A 10,073-nucleotide genomic window follows, 5' to 3' on the forward strand; every position below is an offset into this window, starting at 1 on the left:
TTTCCAAAAATTGTTTTTTTTAAATTAGCTCAAACCATGGTTACGCGTTCTGCCTCGTTAAAACATATAATTAACTTATAATAGGTATTAAAAGATATTAAATAGACATACTTATTGCTTCTATCGGTGGGCAATTGATGCTCCATATTCGGTGCTAAACACCTGATCGTAGTCCAAGCCCACAAATGTAAAAGATACACCGGACCACGTTTCAGAGTAGATGACGGGTCTGTTGCTTTAGATAAATTTCTGTAGAGGCATGCTAGCACAACACTACCCCAACTCAATGTTCCACATTCGTTTAAATCAACTAGGTGATTTAAAAAATGAAGAGAAATTGTATGGGTTATGCTATAGCAAACAAAGTCATGCTACATAAATAAAGAATTATACATCGTGCACGTCTTTTGCATTGTAATTTAGTTGCGTTTGGCTCTAATTTTGTCAAAATTTCTTTAAAAGAGTTGAGGTCTTTATAGAATTACCCGAAAAATAACTATTTAAGAGTTAATTCCTAATAATCGTTGACATCGATATGAACACTCTTGTACTTGTAACGGTGTTCCTTCCCCGATACAACCGCACCATCTACCGGTAACCCAAATAACACATTCACGTCTTATAACGTCACTATTGCCTCACCGAATGATAGGTGAAAAGTATGTGTCTCGGGTCTCCACCTCTCGACCAATGCGGTTATCAACCCATGGTCGAGTTGCTTATACCCACAATCCAGCACATCAATAAACCCTGCAAGATGTATGAAATGTTTAATGCCATCAGTGAGTGCATATGATCCACCATTTCAAATGGCGGATCTTCTATAAACATTTACTAACATTTCTCTCTCATATAAACCATTTTACACTTAATTATTTTCCCATTTAAAAAACAAATCCAACAAAACATGCCTATAAATCAATTTTTATTCCCGTAAGAATATTTGCTAACATATATACTATAATATATACTTTAAGTTCACAACTATAAAAGAAAACAACTAGTTTGTACTCGTCAATCTAAATGCAACGCAATAAGAATGTATTATATAGACTACAGGTTTGTGTTTGTAAATTTCTAAGTTATAGTATAAGCTTTTATAGTGATATTGACATTATAAGTGTTGTTGAACGTGTTTGAAATGGATTAAGGGGGTTCATGGAAACCGTTTATAATTACATGGCACAATAACCCGATAATAGTATCAGTTAAAAGGTTACATGGCACAATAGTTCATTTGATATTATAAATATAGAACTATAATAAGAACAAAAGCAAAACCTAATTAGAGTACACAAGCGTCATCCGTAACTATCAAGAATAATACAATAAATGTATAAAACAATTTATTGTTACTATATATCCTACTATTAGCATAACCCATTTAACTAAAGAATTACATAGAGTAATTAGCAATACTTAAGGTTAATTATATATGAGATTGACAAGAATAGTTTGTAATGCAAACAAAAATATACCTGCTTGAAATTAAAGCGTAGAAAAACGTCATAGTTGTAGACCTGGAAGCAATCGAAGACGATTTAATATAAAGAAATCAAAGGCCATCACGTCTCAAAGAACAATGAAGTCTCAAAGGACCTGTGGATATAAAATATACTATGTCGAGTTTGATATTTGTAGGTGAAGAAAATAATGAGCTTTGAATATATGAGTTATACATAGAGGAATATGTTAGATGGATGGAGGTACCGAAGAATTGAATGCATTCATAAATAGGCAATAAATTTAGTGGGAAGTAGTTGGTTCCAGAACATAATATTTATTATTTCAACTTAAAGTCTTAAATTAGAATATTACTATAGTGCATCAAGAGTTCTTAATATGTAACCCGCATGTTAATTTATCTTTGTATAGAGAATTTGATGTATCAATATGGGCCATAACTCATAAGCTCAATGATCACATTATTGTAAATACTAAATAATAGGAATTTTCTGAATTGTTTTAAGAAGTAACCGTTGCTTTTGAAAAAAAATTACTTTTTTTTAACGTGGCGAATCACATTTTATTATAAGAAAGAGCTTGCAAGTAGCTATAGAACAATAAAACAATGGAAAATATCAGAACCACAAGATACCAAAAGTTCTCTATTTCAAAACTCCTTCACTTAATCTATTTCAAATCGCCCATCTTCGCTAACCGAATATCTTTATCTTCTCTACTATATTGAATATCAATGAAGCTTTAATGCGAAGAAAACAACACCCCAACGAGGTATAATACATTTATTGCTACATCACATGTATTGCCTCAATCACCCCAACGAGGCACTATACATTTATTTCTTGTATATATCAAAGTGACGCTCTTAACTCTTTCTGACTCTTAACTCTTTCTGATTTTTACACACATATGGGCATCTTAATGTGCTTATCACAAACTCGTTGGGTAAGTAATATGTATAGCTTGCATCTCGTTACTTCAAGAGCAATGAGCATAACATTTGTAAGTGTAAGTTGTATAGCTAGGTGTGTACTAGGGCCGCATGAAGTTCAGTTCAAGTGACTTTAAATGCATATTGTATAACGTGTGTGAGTTAGACCATACGTAGTGGAAAAGTAGTGGGTTTCATTTTGGCTCAAAACTCTCCCCTACACCCCCTTCCCTCAAAATTGTGGGTAAAGTTTTGGGTTTCAAAGGATGGTGACGCTTTGGGTTGTTTGTGAGAGAGAGACGGAATAATAATGATTGCAGAAGAGTTGTGGACATTTTACCTTTACACCACCTTTTTTAAAACTCTTTATTACTAATGGGATGTAAAATGTCATACAATGCATGTCCATATGTGGACAGTTTTGACTATGCATAGTTCAAGTAAGTTTTATCGGTCAAATCTGACGTGCTTGTATTTTTTTTTCCATTTTCTTGTATTTCGCAAACACTTAATGCTTCAAGTATGCTTAAAAGACATGACAAGTTGAAAAACATATTGAGTATTCTTGTGATGTGTATTTGTAAAGTTTGTAAATATAAAGTATATAATAAGCAAACTAAAATATGAAAACAAAAACAAAATATTGAAAACCCAGTCCGTCCAAAGTGGGTAAGGGCCATTATGACCTGGTTTGAATTGACGTTAAAATTTGACTTAAAATCAGTTCGTATACTTAAACATTTGAAAATATAGAGATTGACTTGTTAATAAATGATGATGGTGATGTGAAGGTATAATGAGTCGAGTTTAGTGAAGAAGTGAGCTTTGAAGATTTGATTTATAGCATTAAAAAGTAACTTGATGGACGGAGACATTAAAGAGCTGAATGCATGTATTCATTGAAAGAAGAGTTAGTTGAGAGTTGGAATGCATGCATGAAACTGTATTAGTTGAAAGGAGAGTTAAATCCAATGGGCAATAAATTTAGTGTGAAGTTGTTGGTTGCAGAATATTTAGGCCATGTTTAGTGAGCTACAGATCTGGGCGATAAGGGGCGAAAAGGGGCGCGGACACCGCCCCCGAGCTACAAAAGGGGCAAAATTTGTGGGTGTGGGGGTGGGCGACAAATTCTAGTCCTGGGTTGTGTTTTGGGATATATTGATATTATAATAAGTTGTGATATATATATATATATGTATGTGTATATATATATATAATGAACTACACCTTCATTACACCCCTAAAATAAAAATTCACCATTTGCTTAATGTGCGCCACATGACACAAATCGCCCCATTTTATTAGCCCCTCCACTACACATAGTCTAAAACCCTCGTTTTGGGGCTTCAAAGAAAGTGACAAAATGACATGGCAAGGCTTTAAAATCCTCAACAACACTTTGTGTCGGTAATGGAGGGGCGGTTTATTAGGGAGAGGGCTTCAAGGTATTAACGCCCGGCAAATGAAGACCGCTGACAAATGACGGTGCCACATCTAAATGGGTAGGGCTGTAAACAACGACGGGACTTTTAGGTTAAAGCGCGCATTACCTACGTGCCACTTACGATTCTAATAATATAATATAATATAATATAATTAAAATTACAACTTAAAATCTTGTTCCGTACTTTTCTTTTAAATTTCAAGATACGTTCCTCTATGAGATGCTAGCTTACACCAATAGTTATTTAAACTATAAATATACAAATATAGATAAATCATTTATATAGTATAAAATTATAAATACTAGGTTAGGCATTTGTGTATTACATAATTAAACCATGACTTCCATCATTTCCATTGGTATAAAATGTGACCGGTAAAAATGTATAAACAACTTCCGTACGGCCAAGTTCATGCAGCGAACCATCATTTACATTGGTATATATAATCAACTGCCAAAGAATCACTCAAACAAAATATGGTTGCATTTCTTTACTTCTAACAAATTTAATTTGATGCTTGTTGAATATGGAGACATATGTATTAAAGTTTAACATCAGTCAAGCATATACTATATTACAAATTTATAACAATGTCTATACTTTTTCAATAAGTATACACATATATATGATACAATTTGTTTGTCTACATCATTTCAGATTCTAATCCTCAAGATCCATGCTACAACAAAATGGGCGCTATATCTCATATTGCGTCAAGCTGTTAGCCTTTCTCGACAACTTTTTGCCGAGATAGCTGTCGGCGCAAAATAACAGACGTAATAGCTTAAAGAAGTTGTCACGAAAGTTGTCATCGATGTAGGGTCACCCTGCTTCAATGACTTCTCGAGATAGGGCAGTTAAAAAATAATTAACTCTTTTTAAGAAGCTTCATCAAAGTAAATTAAACAATTAGAATATACATGCACAAATTCCAACTTATTAATTGTAGCAATATATGAACATGTCATTTGTATTAAGTCAACCATGAATATAAGTGGGGAAGCGGCACTCATGGGTACTAATTATGCACCGACTAATCATATACCGTTATATCATTTCTAACCTCAAGTACCCATAAACCAGAAAATAGCTGGAAACATCTACCCGCAAGTACCCTATTTTTTTTTGTTTTTTTGTTAAAATTTAAAAATAAATAAAAACAATTAAATGTAATTAAAATTAAAATTTCATTAAAATTAAAAATATTACATAATTGAAAACTGGAAAAATAAAATATGACGATCAAAACCAAAAAAATTAAACACGAACTTCTAAACTAGATGATCCTTCGGCCAATTATATGTTTCTGCAATTTCTCGTTTGCGGGTTATAGCGATTTTCTTCACCTTGTCCTCTAGATGATCGTGTTGCCAAGTATATGCCTTAAAGTCTCTGTCATACATCCCTTTAGCTACACTCTCGCGTTTTCCCGCAATCAACGGTCTAGAATCCTCCGCTTGCTGTTTTTTAGCATTCACCAAATCTTGAAGTGTTGCTTCATTTCTTAACGTGTACGCATCTAGTTTGTCACCCAATCCAATTTGGTTGAAGAACCGAAGGAATTTTTACCCTTTTTCTCCGGGACCGACCGTTGTGTAAAAATCGTCGAATGCACCTTCTGTGTAGTTGGTAGAATTCGATGATTTTCTTTTACCCTAACATCCACCGGATTCCTCGCCCAACAACAGGATCTTGGTCCATTTCATATGATGTTTAACAACCTTCCATGCATCAACACGCTTGATACTGTCATACCCCGAAAATCTTATCTTAGCAGCGGGAGACTTAACTGTTAATTTCGGGTAATGACAGATGTCAATACCCAAATCACGAAATAGAAAGCTTAAATATATTAACAGGCTTGTTTACTCGTCAGAGTGCACATGTCATATTTTACATAGTTTATTATTATTACAAGCCTATAAGCTCCACATCATCAAAACACACGCGTTTCTGGTTCCATCCCATCCATCCATCGCGATGCCTCCATATTTCTCATTTACCTGAAAAGTGTGTTTAAATAATTTTGTTAACACGAATGTTGGTGTGTTTCTCAATTTAAAAACTGGGATGTAACAATTCTCGACTTTACACCCGTTTATTCATTATTCTTATCAATGATAATTTTCATTATTCACCATTTTTTCAATGGGAATTTAATTTTCACTATTTCAAACATAGTTATATATTTCTTAAAAAATGTGTTAGTTGTAAACGAGAAAAGAGTACAACACATGTTTGACAATCATTATATTAAACCTAATGCATACCAAAATCAAAATATTCCCACATTTTCAACCATAGTTGTCCAAAATCATTACTGATTATTGAATATTACTAGTTACAGTTTATGGAATTTTTACATAATGATTTTCATCCTTTTATTTCTACCTCACGGGTTACCGCTAAGATTCCCGGTTCAAATTTCGGCTCCAGCTCCGGTTCCGACATCATTACGAGGATCCCATCCTGGATTACGGTTTGCATTATGATTGACATCTTTTTGCTCAAGAGCTGAGTTAACACGTTGGGTAATAAGCTGATCTAACTCCTTTGGTGGACGGTTATCCGGACCTTCTGCTTGCGGTGGTTCTCCTTGTTTTAGGTGGCATTTTTATTTTATTTTATACCAACAATGATAGCATACGGGTTAGATTATTAACTCATGATCACATAATAACAAGAAAACTTATAACATAACCATAACATTAATAATAATATTTTAAGGTGAAAAGCTACCAAAAATTACAACAAAAATTGGTGCACTATTCCTAGCACCTAATAAGTTATGCTTTTCAACCAAAAATACAAAATACTAATCCAAATTACATCATATTAGGCTTAAATGCCTACACAAAACAAACAAACTAGGCATCTAAGGTAAGAAACCAAAGTACGCCATGATATAGTGCACTACTTCCTCAAGGGTTTCCACCATATCCGCCAACTGTCAGAATTGGCCCATGAGATGCTACATCGCACCTACTCAGTGCTCTAGCATCTGAAATGCAAGGAAATTACCGATCTCTCGAACTTCCACGTCCGTTAGACGGTTTTGGTGCACTATTCCTAGCACCTAATAAGTTATGTTTTTCAACCCAAAATACAAAATACTAATCCAAATTACATCATATTAGGCCTAAAGTGCCTACACAAAAGAAACAAACAAGGCATCTAAGCTAAGAAACCAAAGTACGCCATGATATAGTGCACTACTTCCTCAAGGGTTTCCACCCTATCCGCCAACTGTCAGAATTGGCCCATGAGATGCTACATCGCACCTACTCGGTGCTCCAGCACTGAAATGCAAGAAAATTTCCGATCTCTCGAACTTGCACGTCCGTGAGACGGTTTTGGAGGTCTCCTATGATGACCTCGCTGATGGCTACTCTCTCTGCTAGAGAGACCACTAGGTCTACAAAGGACGAGCCTTGGTTAACCGGTGGTGGTGGCACGGGTGCGGCATCAGCAGCAGGTGATGCAGTAGGTGGTGCAGTCGGGGCCAAACCAGAGGCCTCGAAATCATTTCTTCCCGTCTTACGTGGGTTCACTGCGGCATGGGGAGGGATGACCATATGTGGTGCTGCAGGAGCAGGTAGAGGTACGGGTGTGTCCCCAACCTCATCATCTCCTCCAGTCAAGTCGATAAATATAGGTGGTGATGTCATCTGCGGTAAGTAACTTAATTAGTGCCTTATCAATAAAATATGTATAAATATTATTTAATCATTACTTTCCAATAAGTTATAATTTCAAATTATAACCTAATTACATACCTTGGATTCGCGAGGAGGGAAGAACCATGTGATTTGATTTCACGAGTTATAGTTTAGAAATTATTTTAAATTTTAAAATTTCTATTTCACTATAACGATTGATACCAACTTCTGTCACACCCCGAAAATCTTATCTTAGCAGCGGAAGACAAAACGAATTTAATTTCGGGTAATGACAGATGCCGATAGCCAAATCACGAAACAGAACGCTTAAATATATTAAAAGGCTTGTTTATTCATCAGAGTGCACATGTCATATATTACATAGTTACAATTATTACAATCCTACAAGTTCAACATCATCAAAACACACGCGTACGTGGTTCCATCCCATCCATCCCTCGCGATGCCTCCATATTTCTCATTTACCTGAAAAGTAAGTTTAAATAATTTTGGCAACACGAATGTTGGTGAGTTTCTCAATTTAAAAATCAGGATGTAATAGTTCTTGACTTTAAACCCGTTTATTCATCATTCTTATCAATAACAATTTTCATCATTCATCATTTTTTTCAATGGGAATTTGATTTCCACTTTTCCAAACATAGTTATATATTTCTTAAACAAAACGTGTTAGTTGTAAACGAGAAAAGAGTACAAAACATGTATGACAATCATTATATTAAACCTGATGCATACCAAAATCAAAATATTCCCATATTTTCAACCAAAGCGATTGAAAGAGCGGGGGGCGTCGCCCCGATAGATCTACCAATATTTTTAGGCCATTTCTCTTTTGGTTAACGGTTTTTTTTTCTTTTATAATGACTCATCCCATTTAATAACATTTGTAAAATATATAGCTCTTTACGTACTTTCCACCCAAAACATTTATAAATCATTAAAACATTTAAAAGTAAAGATTTATGAGAAAACTCACCGTTTAGATTGGTTATTCCAAATCATCTCGTGTTCTAATCATATAGTACACAATTAATAATCCTTTCATATTTTAAGTTATTTGTTCAACTTAAAATATTTCACACATTTTATTTCTTTAAAAAAAAGTCATCTTTTGTTTGTGTTCTTATTTTAGTTTTAACGACAAATTGGGGACTCCGTTCAAGTCCAACCCTTTATGATCACTCAACACACACAAGGTCTCTAAACTTATAAAACTTAACCCAAGTAGCAAGTGACACATTTCATGCATAAATATTCTATCTAGCAAATAAACAAGTAATAATATATTATTTAATATTGTTTAATATTATAAATTATATATTATTTAATATTATCTAATAACATTAAGTTTTATAAATTTATATTTTATTTGCTGGAACATTTATTATACTATTAACTTTTTTACTTATTACACTTTTAAAATCGTTTCCGGTTCGGTCGGTTTTAAGCTAATCGACGAACCGGTTAACTTTTTCTTATAAAATTGAGTTCTTAATTTTTTTAAATACTTTAAGTGTGAAAATACACAAGTTTTATAAGTTATTTTATTAAAATAGTTCGTTTCTTACTTTAGTTATTAATTCACAAAACTAGCAATTTTGGCGTTTTCGTGTCGGTTTTCTCGACACGAACCCTCAAGGACCAAGTCTTTATCATCTTGTCCTTAATATATACATTTACTTATGTAAGGTTTATATATTATTTGGGTTTACGCGTTGTTCTAAACTAGTTCCCAAAACCGTTGTCGGTTAGCGTTAAAAGTCACATATTTCGACCGTTAAAGCTACCGACAAGCAAATTAAGCCAAATTAAACATTTCAAACACTTTGTACACTTAATACACTTATTTCTAAAATATAAGCTGTATCAAGTCTCCATGTTTAAAATTTAAACACTTAATACAAAACATAAATCTTTTAGCAAATTTCAAGTATAACATACACATGTAACTTACTAAGTGTGGTAAGGAATAAACAAATCAATACTCATGAGACAACATGCATTCAATATACTTAAATTTCCAGATTTTGCTCACACTTTATCATGTCTCTATCATTCTCACATAATCCAAGTTTCACATTTTTCATGAAATTTCATAGAGTGATTAAAAATGCTAAAGATTAATTATACATTAACAAGATAAGATTGTAAGCGGCAAAGACATAAATATACCTGTCTAAAATTAAAGCGTAGAAAAACGTCATAGCTGTAGACCAGGAAGCAATCGAATGAAGACAATTAGATATAAAGAAATCAGAGGCCATCTCGTCTTAAAATATTTTGTGTGGAGTTTGTTATTTGTCAGTGAAGTAGTGAGCTTTCAAGATTTGATTTATAGCATAAAAAAGTAGTTTGATGAACGGAGATATCGAAGAAATAAAATGCATGCATGAGACTGTTTAATTTTGGTGAAAAGAGAGTTAATTAAATGGGCAGTAAATGTAGTGGGAATTAGTTCGTTGCAGAGCATATTTAATATGCAAAAATAAATAAGTCGTTTATATATTTAGAAATATTTCAATTTAGTTCTTTGTAGATTAAAAAAGTTATGTT

The sequence above is a fragment of the Bidens hawaiensis genome, unplaced genomic scaffold (assembly GCF_021521415.1).
Source record: "Bidens hawaiensis isolate Kalapana, Puna unplaced genomic scaffold, B.hawaiensis_p1.1 tig00002343_1, whole genome shotgun sequence".
Classification (NCBI taxonomy): Eukaryota; Viridiplantae; Streptophyta; class Magnoliopsida; order Asterales; family Asteraceae; genus Bidens; species Bidens hawaiensis.